The following is a 12,161-nucleotide window of genomic DNA, read 5'->3' as shown; positions in this document are numbered from 1 at the left end:
TGGCTCTGTGTCTTCATGCCTCCTGAAGAGGAACACTAACCAGCCAGTCAGAACACTAACCAACCAGTCAACCAACCAGTCAGAACACTAACCAGCCAGTCAGAACACTAACCAGCCAGTCAACCAACCAGTCAGAACACTAACCCAGTACAGAGCAACCAGTCAACTAACCAGGCAGAACACTAACCCAGTACAGAGCAACCAGTCAACCAACCAGGCAGAACACTAACCCAGTACAGAGCAACCAGTCAACCAACCAGGCAGAACACTAACCCAGTACAGAGCAACCAGTCAACCAACCAGGCAGAACACTAACCCAGTACAGAGCAACCAGCCAGGCAGAACAACCCTAACCTTAACCTAGTACAGGTCTGTCTCCACGTCAGTCTCTCGTGGCAGTCTGCCTGTGTGTCTCGTGGCAGTCTGTCTGTCTGCCTGCCTTTCTGGGTCTATTTAAAACAGCCTGTCTGTCTATTGGCTGCTCTGTAAAACAGCCTGTCTGTCTCACCTTTCTGCAACTCACTTCCATGATAGAGAGGAACTAGAAGAACAGGGTTTACAAGACTCAGCTCAGCATAATTGGTTATTGGACACATTGTCATCATTACTGTAGCCAATTATAACTTTTTCCTGTCAACCTAACCTTTTCGGTTGTTAGGCTACCAGTGATACATTGGTCCTTTGCGACCTTGGCTTAGAGACATATAATGGGGTCAATTTATTAATAAATTACAGAAATCCATGTGGAAAAGTTGCATAAATCATCTTCCCATAATTTGTGGGTGTAAGAAATAGCTACATTTGGATCAACAGTCCATTGTTTTTATTATAAGGTCAAAACAGGAAGCAACAGAAAGAAACAAAGAATCATAACTTCCTGTGTGAGGTCATTATGGTCTGTATGCCATGGAGGAGATAAGGACAGGCCTGGTTAGGAGGGGAGCAGAGGACGCCTGGTTAGGAGGAGAGCAGAGGAGGCCTGGTTAGGAGGAGAGGCCTGGTTAGGAGGAGAGCAGAGGAGGCCTGGTTAGGAGGAGAGGCCTGGTTAGGAGGAGAGCAGAGGAGGCCTGGTTAGGAGGAGAGCAGAGGAGGCCTGGTTAGGAGGAGAGCAGAGGAGGCCTGGTTAGGAGGGGAGGCCTGGTTAGGAGGAGAGGCCTGGTTAGGAGGGAGGCCTGGTTAGGAGGGAGGAGGCCTGGTTAGGAGGAGAGCAGAGGAGGCCTGGTTAGTAGGAGAGCAGAGGAGGCCTGGTTAGGAGGAGAGCAGAGGAGGCCTGGTTAGGAGGAGAGGCCGGAGGAGGAGAGGCCTGGTTAGGAGGAGAGCAGAGGAGGCCTGGTTAGGAGGAGAGCAGAGGAGGCCTGGTTAGGAGGAGAGCAGAGAGGCAGAGGAGGCCTGGTTAGGAGGAGAGGCCTGGTTAGGAGGAGAGCAGAGGAGGCCTGGTTAGGAGGAGAGCAGAGGAGGCCTGGTTAGGAGGAGAGCAGAGGAGACCTGGTTAGGAGGAGAGCAGAGGAGGCCTGGTTAGGAGGGGAGGCCTGGTTAGGAGGAGAGCAGAGGAGGCCTGGTTAGGAGGAGAGCAGAGGAGGCCTGGTTAGGAGGAGAGCAGAGGAGGCCTGGTTAGGAGGAGAGCAGAGGAGACCTGTTAGAGAGGCCTGGTTAGGAGGAGAGCAGAGGAGGCCTGGTTAGGAGGAGAGCAGAGGAGGCCTGGTTAGGAGGAGAGCAGAGGAGGCCTGGTTAGGAGGAGAGGCCTGGTTAGGAGGAGAGCAGAGGAGGCCTGGTTAGGAGGAGAGCAGAGGAGGCCTGGTTAGGAGGAGAGCAGAGGAGGCCTGGTTAGGAGGAGAGCAGAGGAGGCCTGGTTAGGAGGAGAGCAGAGGAGGCCTGGTTAGGAGGAGAGCAGAGGAGGCCTGGTTAGGAGGAGAGGCCTGGTTAGGAGGAGAGCAGAGGAGGCCTGGTTAGGAGGAGAGGCCTGGTTAGGAGGAGAGCAGAGGAGGCCTGGTTAGGAGGGGAGGCCTGGTTAGGAGGAGAGCAGAGGAGACCTGGTTAGGAGGAGAGCAGAGGAGGCCTGGTTAGGAGGAGAGAGGAGGCCTGGTTAGGAGGAGAGCAGAGGAGGCCTGGTTAGGAGGAGAGGTCTGGTTAGGAGGAGAGCAGAGGAGAGTCTGGTTAGGAGGAGAGCAGAGGAGGCCTGGTTAGGAGGAGAGCAGAGGAGGCCTGGTTAGCAGGAGAGCAGAGGAGGCCTGGTTAGGAGGAGAGCAGAGGAGGCCTGGTTAGGAGGAGAGCAGAGGAGGCCTGGTTAGGAGGAGAGGTCTGGTTAGGAGGAGAGCGGAGGAGAGGTCTGGTTAGGAGGAGAGCAGAGGAGGCCTGGTTAGGAGGAGAGCAGAGGAGGCCTGGTTAGGAGGAGAGCAGAGGAGACCTGGTTAGGAGGAGAGGCCTGGTTAGCAGGAGAGCAGAGGAGGCCTGGTTAGGAGGAGAGGCCTGGTTAGGAGGAGAGCAGAGGAGGCCTGGTTAGGAGGAGAGGCCTGGTTAGGAGGAGAACAGAGGAGGCCTGGTTAGAAGCGGCCAGAAATACCTCCATGTCACTACATGTCCCCAGGGAGCTCTTACAGTTAAAGACTCCTCTCTTTGAGGAGAGGTGACATCATGTTTTATTGTCATGCAAATAGGCTTGTGTGGTTGCCAAGCGATTTGAGGTTTTGATGGTTAGTTGACATGAAAGAAGAGCTGTAGTCGAGCCAAAAGAGATACAGCATCATGTTCTGTTTAGTTCTGTGGTCGAGCCAAAAGAGATACAGCATCATGTTCTGTTTAGTTCTGTGGTCGAGCCAAAAGAGATACAGCATCATGTTCTGTTTAGTTCTGTGGTCGAGCCAAAAGAGATACAGAATCATGTTCTGTTTAGTTCTGTGGTCGAGCCAAAAGAGATACAGAATCATGTTCTGTTTAGTTCTGTGGTCGAGCCTAAAGAGATACAGCATCATGTTCTGTTTAGTTCTGTGGTCGAGCCAAAAGAGATACAGCATCATGCTCTGTTTAGTTCTGTGGTCGAGCCAAAAGAGATACAGCATCATGCTCTGTTTAGTTCTGTGGTCGAGCCAAAAGAGATACAGCATCATGTTCTGTTTAGTTCTGTGGTCGAGCCTAAAGAGATACAGCATCATGTTCTGTTTAGTTCTGTGGTCGAGCCAAAAGAGATACAGCATCATGTTCTGTTTAGTTCTGTGGTCGAGCCTAAAGAGATACAGCATCATGTTCTGTTTAGTTCTGTGGTCGAGCCAAAAGAGATACAGCATCATGTTCTGTTTAGTTCTGTGGTCGAGCCAAAAGAAATACAGCATCATGTTCTGTTTAGTTCTGTGGTCGAGCCAAAAGAGATACAGCATCATGTTCTGTTTAGTTCTGTGGTCGAGCCTAAAGAGATACAGCATCATGTTCTGTTTAGTTGTGTGGTCGAGCCAAAAGAGTTACAGCATCATGTTCTGTTTAGTTCTGTGGTCGAGCCAAAAGAAATACAGCATCATGTTCTGTTTAGTTCTGTGGTCGAGCCAAAAGAGATACAGCATCATGTTCTGTCTAGTTCTGTGGTCGAGCCAAAAGAGATACAGCATCATGTTCTGTTTAGTTCTGTGGTCGAGCCAAAAGAGATACAGCATCATGTTCTGTTTAGTTCTGTGGTCGAGCCAAAAGAGATACAGCATCATGTTCTGTTTAGTTCTGTGGTCGAGCCAAAAGAGATACAGCATCATGTTCTGTTTAGTTCTGTGGTCGAGCCAAAAGAGATACAGCATCATGTTCTGTTTAGTTCTGTGGTCGAGCAAAAAGAGATACAGCATCATGTTCTGTTTAGTTCTGTGGTCGAGCCAAAAGAGATACAGCATCATGTTCTCTTTAGTTCTGTGGTCGAGCCTAAAGAGATACAGCATCATGTTCTGTTTAGTCCTGTGGTCGAGCCAAAAGAAATACAGCATCATGTTCTGTTTAGTTCTGTGGTCGAGCCAAAAGAGATACAGCATCATGTTCTGTTTAGTTCTGTGGTCGAGCCAAAAGAGATACAGCATCATGTTCTGTTTAGTTCTGTCGTCGAGCCAAAGAGATACAGCATCATGTTCTGTTTAGTCCTGTGGTCGAGCCAAAAGAAATACAGCATCATGTTCTGTTTAGTTCTGTGGTCGAGCCAAAAGAGATACAGCATCATGTTCTGTTTAGTTCTGTGGTCGAGCCTAAAGAGATACAGCATCATGTTCTGTTTAGTCCTGTGGTCGAGCCAAAAGAAATACAGCATCATGTTCTGTTTAGTTCTGTGGTCGAGCCAAAAGAGATACAGCATCATGTTCTGTTTAGTTCTGTGGTCGAGCCAAAAGAGATACAGCATCATGTTCTGTTTAGTTCTGTCGTCGAGCCAAAAGAGATACAGCATCATGTTCTGTTTAGTCCTGTGGTCGAGCCAAAAGAAATACAGCATCATGTTCTGTTTAGTTCTGTGGTCGAGCCAAAAGAGATACAGCATCATGTTCTGTTTAGTTCTGTGGTCGAGCCTAAAGAGATACAGCATCATGTTCTGTTTAGTTCTGTGGTCGAGCCAAAAGAGATACAGCATCATGTTCTGTTTAGTCCTGTGGTCGAGCCAAAAGAGATACAGCATCATGTTCTGTTTAGTTCTGTGGTCGAGCCAAAAGAGATACAGCATCATGTTCTGTTTAGTTCTGTGGTCGAGCCAAAAGAGATACAGCATCATGTTCTGTTTAGTTCTGTGGTCGAGCCTAAAGAGATACAGCATCATGTTCTGTTTAGTTCTGTGGTCGAGCCTAAAGAGATACAGCATCATGTTCTGTTTAGTCCTGTGGTCGAGCCAAAAGAGATACAGCATCATGTTCTGTTTAGTTCTGTGGTCGAGCCAAAAGAGATACAGCATCATGTTCTGTTTAGTTCAGTGGTCGAGCCAAAAGAGATACAGCATCATGTTCTGTTTAGTCCTGTGGTCGAGCCAAAAGAGATACAGCATCATGTTCTGTTTAGTTCTGTGGTCGAGCCTAAAGAGATACAGCACCATGTTCTGTTTAGTTCTGTGGTCGAGCCTAAAGAGATACAGCATCATGTTCTGTTTAGTCCTGTGGTCGAGCCAAAAGAGATACAGCATCATGTTCTGTTTAGTTCTGTGGTCGAGCCAAAAGAGATACAGCATCATGTTCTGTTTAGTTCTGTGGTCGAGCCAAAAGAGATACAGCATCATGTTCTGTTTAGTTCTGTGGTCGAGCCAAAAGAGATACAGCATCATGTTCTGTTTAGTTCTGTGGTCGAGCCTAAAGAGATACAGCATCATGTTCTGTTTAGTTCTGTGGTCGAGCCTAAAGAGATACAGGATCATGTTCTGTTTAGTTCTGTGGTCGAGCCAAAAGATATACAGCATCATGTTCTGTTTAGTTCTGTGGTCGAGCCAAAAGAGATACAGCATCATGTTCTGTTTAGTTCTGTGGTCGAGCCAAAGAGATACAGCATCATGTTCTGTTTAGTTCTGTGGTCGAGCCAAAAGAGATACAGCATCATGTTCTGTTTAGTTCTGTGGTCGAGCCAAAAGAGATACAGCATCATGTTCTGTTTAGTTCTGTGGTCGAGCCTAAAGAGATACAGCATCATGTTCTGTTTAGTTGTGTGGTCGAGCCAAAAGAGATACAGCATCATGTTCTGTTTAGTTCTGTGGTCGAGCCAAAAGAGATACAGCATCATGTTCTGTTTAGTTCTGTGGTCGAGCCAAAAGAGATACAGCATCATGTTCTGTTTAGTTCTGTGGTCGAGCCAAAAGAGATACAGCATCATGTTCTGTTTAGTTCTGTGGTCGAGCCTAAAGAGATACAGCATCATGTTCTGTTTAGTTGTGTGGTCGAGCCCTTCATTAGAGCACTTCACTAGAGACCTCTATCTGTTTCACTAGAGTTGTGAAGGTGAAATGGCGATACTTTTGACCCATTTTGCTATAAAGGGAATTGGGTGTAATTTGGGTTTCAGACTTTTCCTCTTCATTGTCATCTGTACAACCATCATCTCCCTCCCTAGCCCTGGAACCATCTAATAACAGCCCTGTGTAGATGGACTCCAGTACATTTAGTTACGATCAGAGGAAAACACAGACCAATCTAATAACAGCCCTGTGTAGATGGACTCCAGTACATTTAGTTACGATCAGAGGAAAACACAGACCAATCTAATAACAGCACTGTGTAGATGGACTCCAGTACATTTAGTTACGATCAGAGGAAAACACAGACCAATCTAATAACAGCCCTGTGTAGATGGACTCCAGTACATTTAGTTACGATCAGAGGAAAACACAGACCAATCTAATAACAGCCCTGTGTAGATGGACTCCAGTACATTTAGTTACGATCAGAGGAAAACACAGACCAATCTAATAACAGCACTGTGTAGATGGACTCCAGTACATTTAGTTACGATCAGAGGAAAACACAGACCAATCTAATAACAGCCCTGTGTAGATGGACTCCAGTACATTTAGTTACGATCAGAGGAAAACACAGACCAATCTAATAACAGCCCTGTGTAGATGGACTCCAGTACATTTAGTTACGATCAGAGGAAAACACAGACCAATCTAATAACAGCCCTGTGTAGATGGACTCCAGTACATTTATTACGATCAGAGGAAAACACAGACCAATCTAATAACAGCCCTGTGTAGATGGACTCCAGTACATTTAGTTACGATCAGAGGAAAACACAGACCAATCTAATAACAGCCCTGTGTAGATGGACTCCAGTACATTTAGTTACGATCAGAGGAAAACACAGACCAATCTAATAACAGCCCTGTGTAGATGGACTCCAGTACATTTAGTTACGATCAGAGGAAAACACAGACCAATCTAATAACAGCCCTGTGTAGATGGACTCCAGTACATTTAGTTACGATCAGAGGAAAACACAGACCAATCTAATAACAGCCCTGTGTAGATGGACTCCAGTACATTTAGTTACGATCAGAGGAAAACACAGACCAATCTAATAACAGCCCTGTGTAGATGGACTCCAGTACATTTAGTTACGATCAGAGTAAAACACAGACCACTAACCATGATGCTTTATATGATCTACAGTGCATTCCGAGAGTAAAACACAGACCACTAACCATGATGCTTTATATGATCTACAGTGCATTCCGAGAGTAAAACACAGACCACTAACCATGATGCTTTATATGATCTACAGTGCATTCCGAGAGTAAAACACAGACCACTAACCATGATGCTTTATATGATCTACAGTGCATTCCGAGAGTAAAACACAGACCACTAACCATGATGCTTTATATGATCTACAGTGCATTCCGAGAGTAAAACACAGACCACTAACCATGATGCTTTATATGATCTACAGTGCATTCCGAGAGTAAAACACAGACCACTAACCATGATGCTTTATATGATCTACAGTGCATTCCGAGAGTAAAACACAGACCACTAACCATGATGCTTTATATGATCTACAGTGCATTCCGAGAGTATTCAGACCTTTTGACTTTTCCACATTGTTATTGTTACATTCTTATTCTAAAATTGATTAAATTGTTTTTTTCCCTCATCAATCTACACACAATACCCCATAATGACAAAGCAAAAACAGGTTTTTAGACAACATTTTTGCAACAAACTGAAATATCACATTTACATAATGATTCAGACCCTTTACTCAGTACTTTGTTGAAGCGCCTTTGGCAGCGATTAAAGCCTTAAGTCTCCTTGGGTATGACACTACAAGCTTGGCATACCTGTATTTGGGGAGTTTCTCCCATTCTTCAATGCAGATCCTCTCAAGCTCTGTCAGGTTGGATGGGGAGCGTCGCTGCAAAGCTATTTTCAGGTCTCTCCAGAGATGTTTGATCGGGTTCAAGTCCGGGCTCTGGCTGGGCGACTCAAGGACATTCAGAGACTTGTCCCGAAGCCACTCCTGCGTTGTCTTGGCTGTGTGCTGAGGGTCGTTGTCTTGGCTGTGTGCTTAGGGTCGTTGTCTTGGCTGTGTGCTGAGGGTCGTTGTCTTGGCTGTGTGCTGAGGGTCGTTGTCTTGGCTGTGTGCTGAGGGTCGTTGTCTTGGCTGTGTGCTGAGGGTCGTTGTCTTGGCTGTGTGCTGAGGGTCGTTGTCTTGGCTGTGTGCTGAGGGTCGTTGTCTTGGCTGTGTGCTGAGGGTCGTTGTCTTGGCTGTGTGCTGAGGGTCGTTGTCTTGGCTGTGTGCTGAGGGTCGTTGTCTTGGCTGTGTGCTGAGGGTCGTTGTCTTGGCTGTGTGCTGAGGGTCGTTGTCTTGGCTGTGTGCTGAGGGTCGTTGTCTTGGCTGTGTGCTGAGGGTCGTTGTCTTGGCTGTGTGCTGAGGGTCGTTGTCTTGGCTGCGTGCTGAGGGTCGTTGTCTTGGCTGTGTGCTGAGGGTCGTTGTCTTGGCTGTGTGCTGAGGGTCGTTGTCTTGGCTGTGTGCTGAGGGTCGTTGTCTTGGCTGTGTGCTGAGGGTCGTTGTCTTGGCTGTGTGCTGAGGGTCGTTGTCTTGGCTGTGTGCTGAGGGTCGTTGTCTTGGCTGTGTGCTGAGGGTCGTTGTCTTGGCTGCGTGCTGAGGGTCGTTGTCTTGGCTGTGTGCTGAGGGTCGTTGTCTTGGCTGTGTGCTGAGGGTCGTTGTCTTGGCTGTGTGCTGAGGGTCGTTGTCTTGGCTGTGTGCTGAGGGTCGTTGTCTTGGCTGTGTGCTGAGGGTCGTTGTCTTGGCTGTGTGCTGAGGGTCGTTGTCTTGGCTGTGTGCTGAGGGTCGTTGTCTTGGCTGCGTGCTGAGGGTCGTTGTCTTGGCTGTGTGCTGAGGGTCGTTGTCTTGGCTGCGTGCTGAGGGTCGTTGTCTTGGCTGTGTGCTGAGGGTCGTTGTCTTGGCTGTGTGCTGAGGGTCGTTGTCTTGGCTGTGTGCTGAGGGTCGTTGTCCTGGCTGTGTGCTGAGGGTCGTTGTCTTGGCTGTGTGCTGAGGGTCGTTGTCCTGGCTGTGTGCTGAGGGTCGTTGTCTTGGCTGTGTGCTGAGGGTCGTTGTCTTGGCTGTGTGCTGAGGGTCGTTGTCTTGGCTGTGTGCTGAGGGTCGTTGTCCTGGCTGTGTGCTGAGGGTCGTTGTCTTGGCTGTGTGCTGAGGGTCGTTGTCTTGGCTGTGTGCTGAGGGTCGTTGTCTTGGCTGTGTGCTGAGGGTCGTTGTCTTGGCTGTGTGCTGAGGGTCGTTGTCCTGGCTGTGTGCTGAGGGTCGTTGTCTTGGCTGTGTGCTGAGGGTCGTTGTCTTGGCTGTGTGCTGAGGGTCGTTGTCCTGGCTGTGTGCTGAGGGTCGTTGTCTTGGCTGTGTGCTGAGGGTCGTTGTCCTGGCTGTGTGCTGAGGGTCGTTGTCCTGGCTGTGTGCTGAGGGTCGTTGTCCTGGCTGTGTGCTGAGGGTCGTTGTCTTGGCTGTGTGCTGAGGGTCGTTGTCCTGGCTGTGTGCTGAGGGTCGTTGTCCTGGCTGTGTGCTGAGGGTCGTTGTCCTGGCTGTGTGCTGAGGGTCGTTGTCCTGGCTGTGTGCTGAGGGTCGTTGTCCTGGCTGTGTGCTGAGGGTCGTTGTCCTGGCTGTGTGCTGAGGGTCGTTGTCCTGGCTGTGTGCTGAGGGTCGTTGTCCTGGCTGTGTGCTGAGGGTCGTTGTCTTGGCTGTGTGCTGAGGGTCGTTGTCCTGGCTGTGTGCTGAGGGTCGTTGTCTTGGCTGTGTGCTGAGGGTCGTTGTCTTGGCTGTGTGCTGAGGGTCGTTGTCTTGGCTGTGTGCTGAGGGTCGTTGTCCTGGCTGTGTGCTGAGGGTCGTTGTCCTGGCTGTGTGCTGAGGGTCGTTGTCTTGGCTGTGTGCTGAGGGTCGTTGTCCTGGCTGTGTGCTGAGGGTCGTTGTCCTGGCTGTGTGCTGAGGGTCGTTGTCCTGGCTGTGTGCTGAGGGTCGTTGTCCTGGCTGTGTGCTGAGGGTCGTTGTCCTGGCTGTGTGCTGAGGGTCGTTGTCCTGGCTGTGTGCTGAGGGTCGTTGTCCTGGCTGTGTGCTGAGGGTCGTTGTCCTGGCTGTGTGCTGAGGGTCGTTGTCCTGGCTGTGTGCTGAGGGTCGTTGTCCTGGCTGTGTGCTGAGGGTCGTTGTCCTGGCTGTGTGCTGAGGGTCGTTGTCTTGGCTGTGTGCTGAGGGTCGTTGTCTTGGCTGTGTGCTGAGGGTCGTTGTCCTGGCTGTGTGCTGAGGGTCGTTGTCCTGGCTGTGTGCTGAGGGTCGTTGTCCTGGCTGTGTGCTGAGGGTCGTTGTCTTGGCTGTGTGCTGAGGGTCGTTGTCCTGGCTGTGTGCTGAGGGTCGTTGTCTTGGCTGTGTGCTGAGGGTCGTTGTCTTGGCTGTGTGCTGAGGGTCGTTGTCTTGGCTGTGTGCTGAGGGTCGTTGTCCTGGCTGTGTGCTGAGGGTCGTTGTCCTGGCTGTGTGCTGAGGGTCGTTGTCTTGGCTGTGTGCTGAGGGTCGTTGTCTTGGCTGTGTGCTGAGGGTCGTTGTCCTGGCTGTGTGCTGAGGGTCGTTGTCCTGGCTGTGTGCTGAGGGTCGTTGTCCTGGCTGTGTGCTGAGGGTCGTTGTCCTGGCTGTGTGCTGAGGGTCGTTGTCTTGGCTGTGTGCTGAGGGTCGTTGTCCTGGCTGTGTGCTGAGGGTCGTTGTCCTGGCTGTGTGCTGAGGGTCGTTGTCTTGGCTGTGTGCTGAGGGTCGTTGTCCTGGCTGTGTGCTGAGGGTCGTTGTCCTGGCTGTGTGCTGAGGGTCGTTGTCCTGGCTGTGTGCTGAGGGTCGTTGTCTTGGCTGTGTGCTGAGGGTCGTTGTCCTGGCTGTGTGCTGAGGGTCGTTGTCCTGGCTGTGTGCTGAGGGTCGTTGTCCTGGCTGTGTGCTGAGGGTCGTTGTCCTGGCTGTGTGCTGAGGGTCGTTGTCCTGGCTGTGTGCTGAGGGTCGTTGTCCTGTCGGAAGGTGAATCCACCCCAGTCAGTCTTATTTGTGAGTGTAGTGTAGCTCGGTGGAGCTACTCGTACCTTTTGTTGCCAGGGATGATAGCTATTCCAGCGCATTTGTGTGTAAAGACGGAATAAAATCTGTTTTCGGTGATTACCCTCCTGCGCCTGACTCCTTCCATCACACTCATCACAGGGACCTTATAAAGACAGGTGTGTTCCTTTCCAAGTCATGTCCAATAAATTGAATTTACCACAGGTGGACTCCAATCAAGTTGTAGAAACATCTCAAGGGTGACCAATGGAAACAGGAGCTCAAGTTCGTGTCTCATAGCAAAGGGTCTGAATACTTATGTAAATAAGGTATTTCTGTTTTCTATTTTAAATACACTTGCAAAAATGTCTAAAAACCTGATTTGCTTTGTCATTTCAGGGAATTGTGTGTAGATTGAACAGTTATTTAATACATTTTAGAATAAGGCTGTAACGTAACAAAATGTGGGAAAAGTCAAGCGGTCTGAATACTTTCCGAATGCACTGTATATGATTATTGTGACGTGGGTGGGCTTTGACAGCTATACATTGTTTTCACACCAAATAAATATGCCTGTAATGCTCTTCAGTTCCTAGAGTCTGGTACAGCTTGCAGTTCTCTTCCTCTCCAGGAAGCAGTTCTCTCCAGGAAGAAGTTCTCTCCAGGAAGCAGTTCAGGTCAAAGGTTGTGCACTATCAAATCAAATCAAATTGTATTTGTAAAATGCGCTGAATACAACAGGTTTAGACCTTACAGTGAAATGCTTACTTACAAGCCCTTAACCGACAATGTAGTTTTAAGAAAAATAAGTGTGAAGAAAGTATTTACTAAAATAAACTTAAGTAAACAATAGAGAAGTAAAAAATAAAAAAAATAGAAAAATAACAGATAATTAAAGAGCAGTAAAATAAATAACAGTAGGGAGGCTATATACAGGGGGTACAGGTACAGAGTCAATGGGAAATAACAGTAGGGAGGCTATATACAGGGGGTACCGGTACAGAGTCAATGTGAAATAACAGTAGGGAGGCTATATACAGGGGGTACCGGTACAGAGTCAATGTGAAATAACAGTAGGGAGGCTATATACAGGGGGTACCGGTACAGAGTCAATGGGAAATAACAGTAGGGAGGCTATATACAGGGGGTACCGGTACAGAGTC

At 48.8% G+C, this 12,161-nt stretch overlaps 1 protein-coding gene across 1 annotated transcript in view; it reads left to right on the top strand.

The window, feature by feature from the left end:
• The window catches only part of LOC121561532, a 152,114-nt gene that overhangs the window by 14,571 nt on the left and 125,382 nt on the right, over positions 1 to 12,161 (top strand). The window lies entirely within an intron of this gene.

Source organism: Coregonus clupeaformis, unplaced genomic scaffold (assembly GCF_020615455.1).
Source record: "Coregonus clupeaformis isolate EN_2021a unplaced genomic scaffold, ASM2061545v1 scaf0171, whole genome shotgun sequence".
Taxonomy (NCBI): Eukaryota; Metazoa; Chordata; class Actinopteri; order Salmoniformes; family Salmonidae; genus Coregonus; species Coregonus clupeaformis.
Note: the sequence above shows the minus strand (reverse complement) of the source record. Positions and strands in the feature narration are given on the sequence as shown.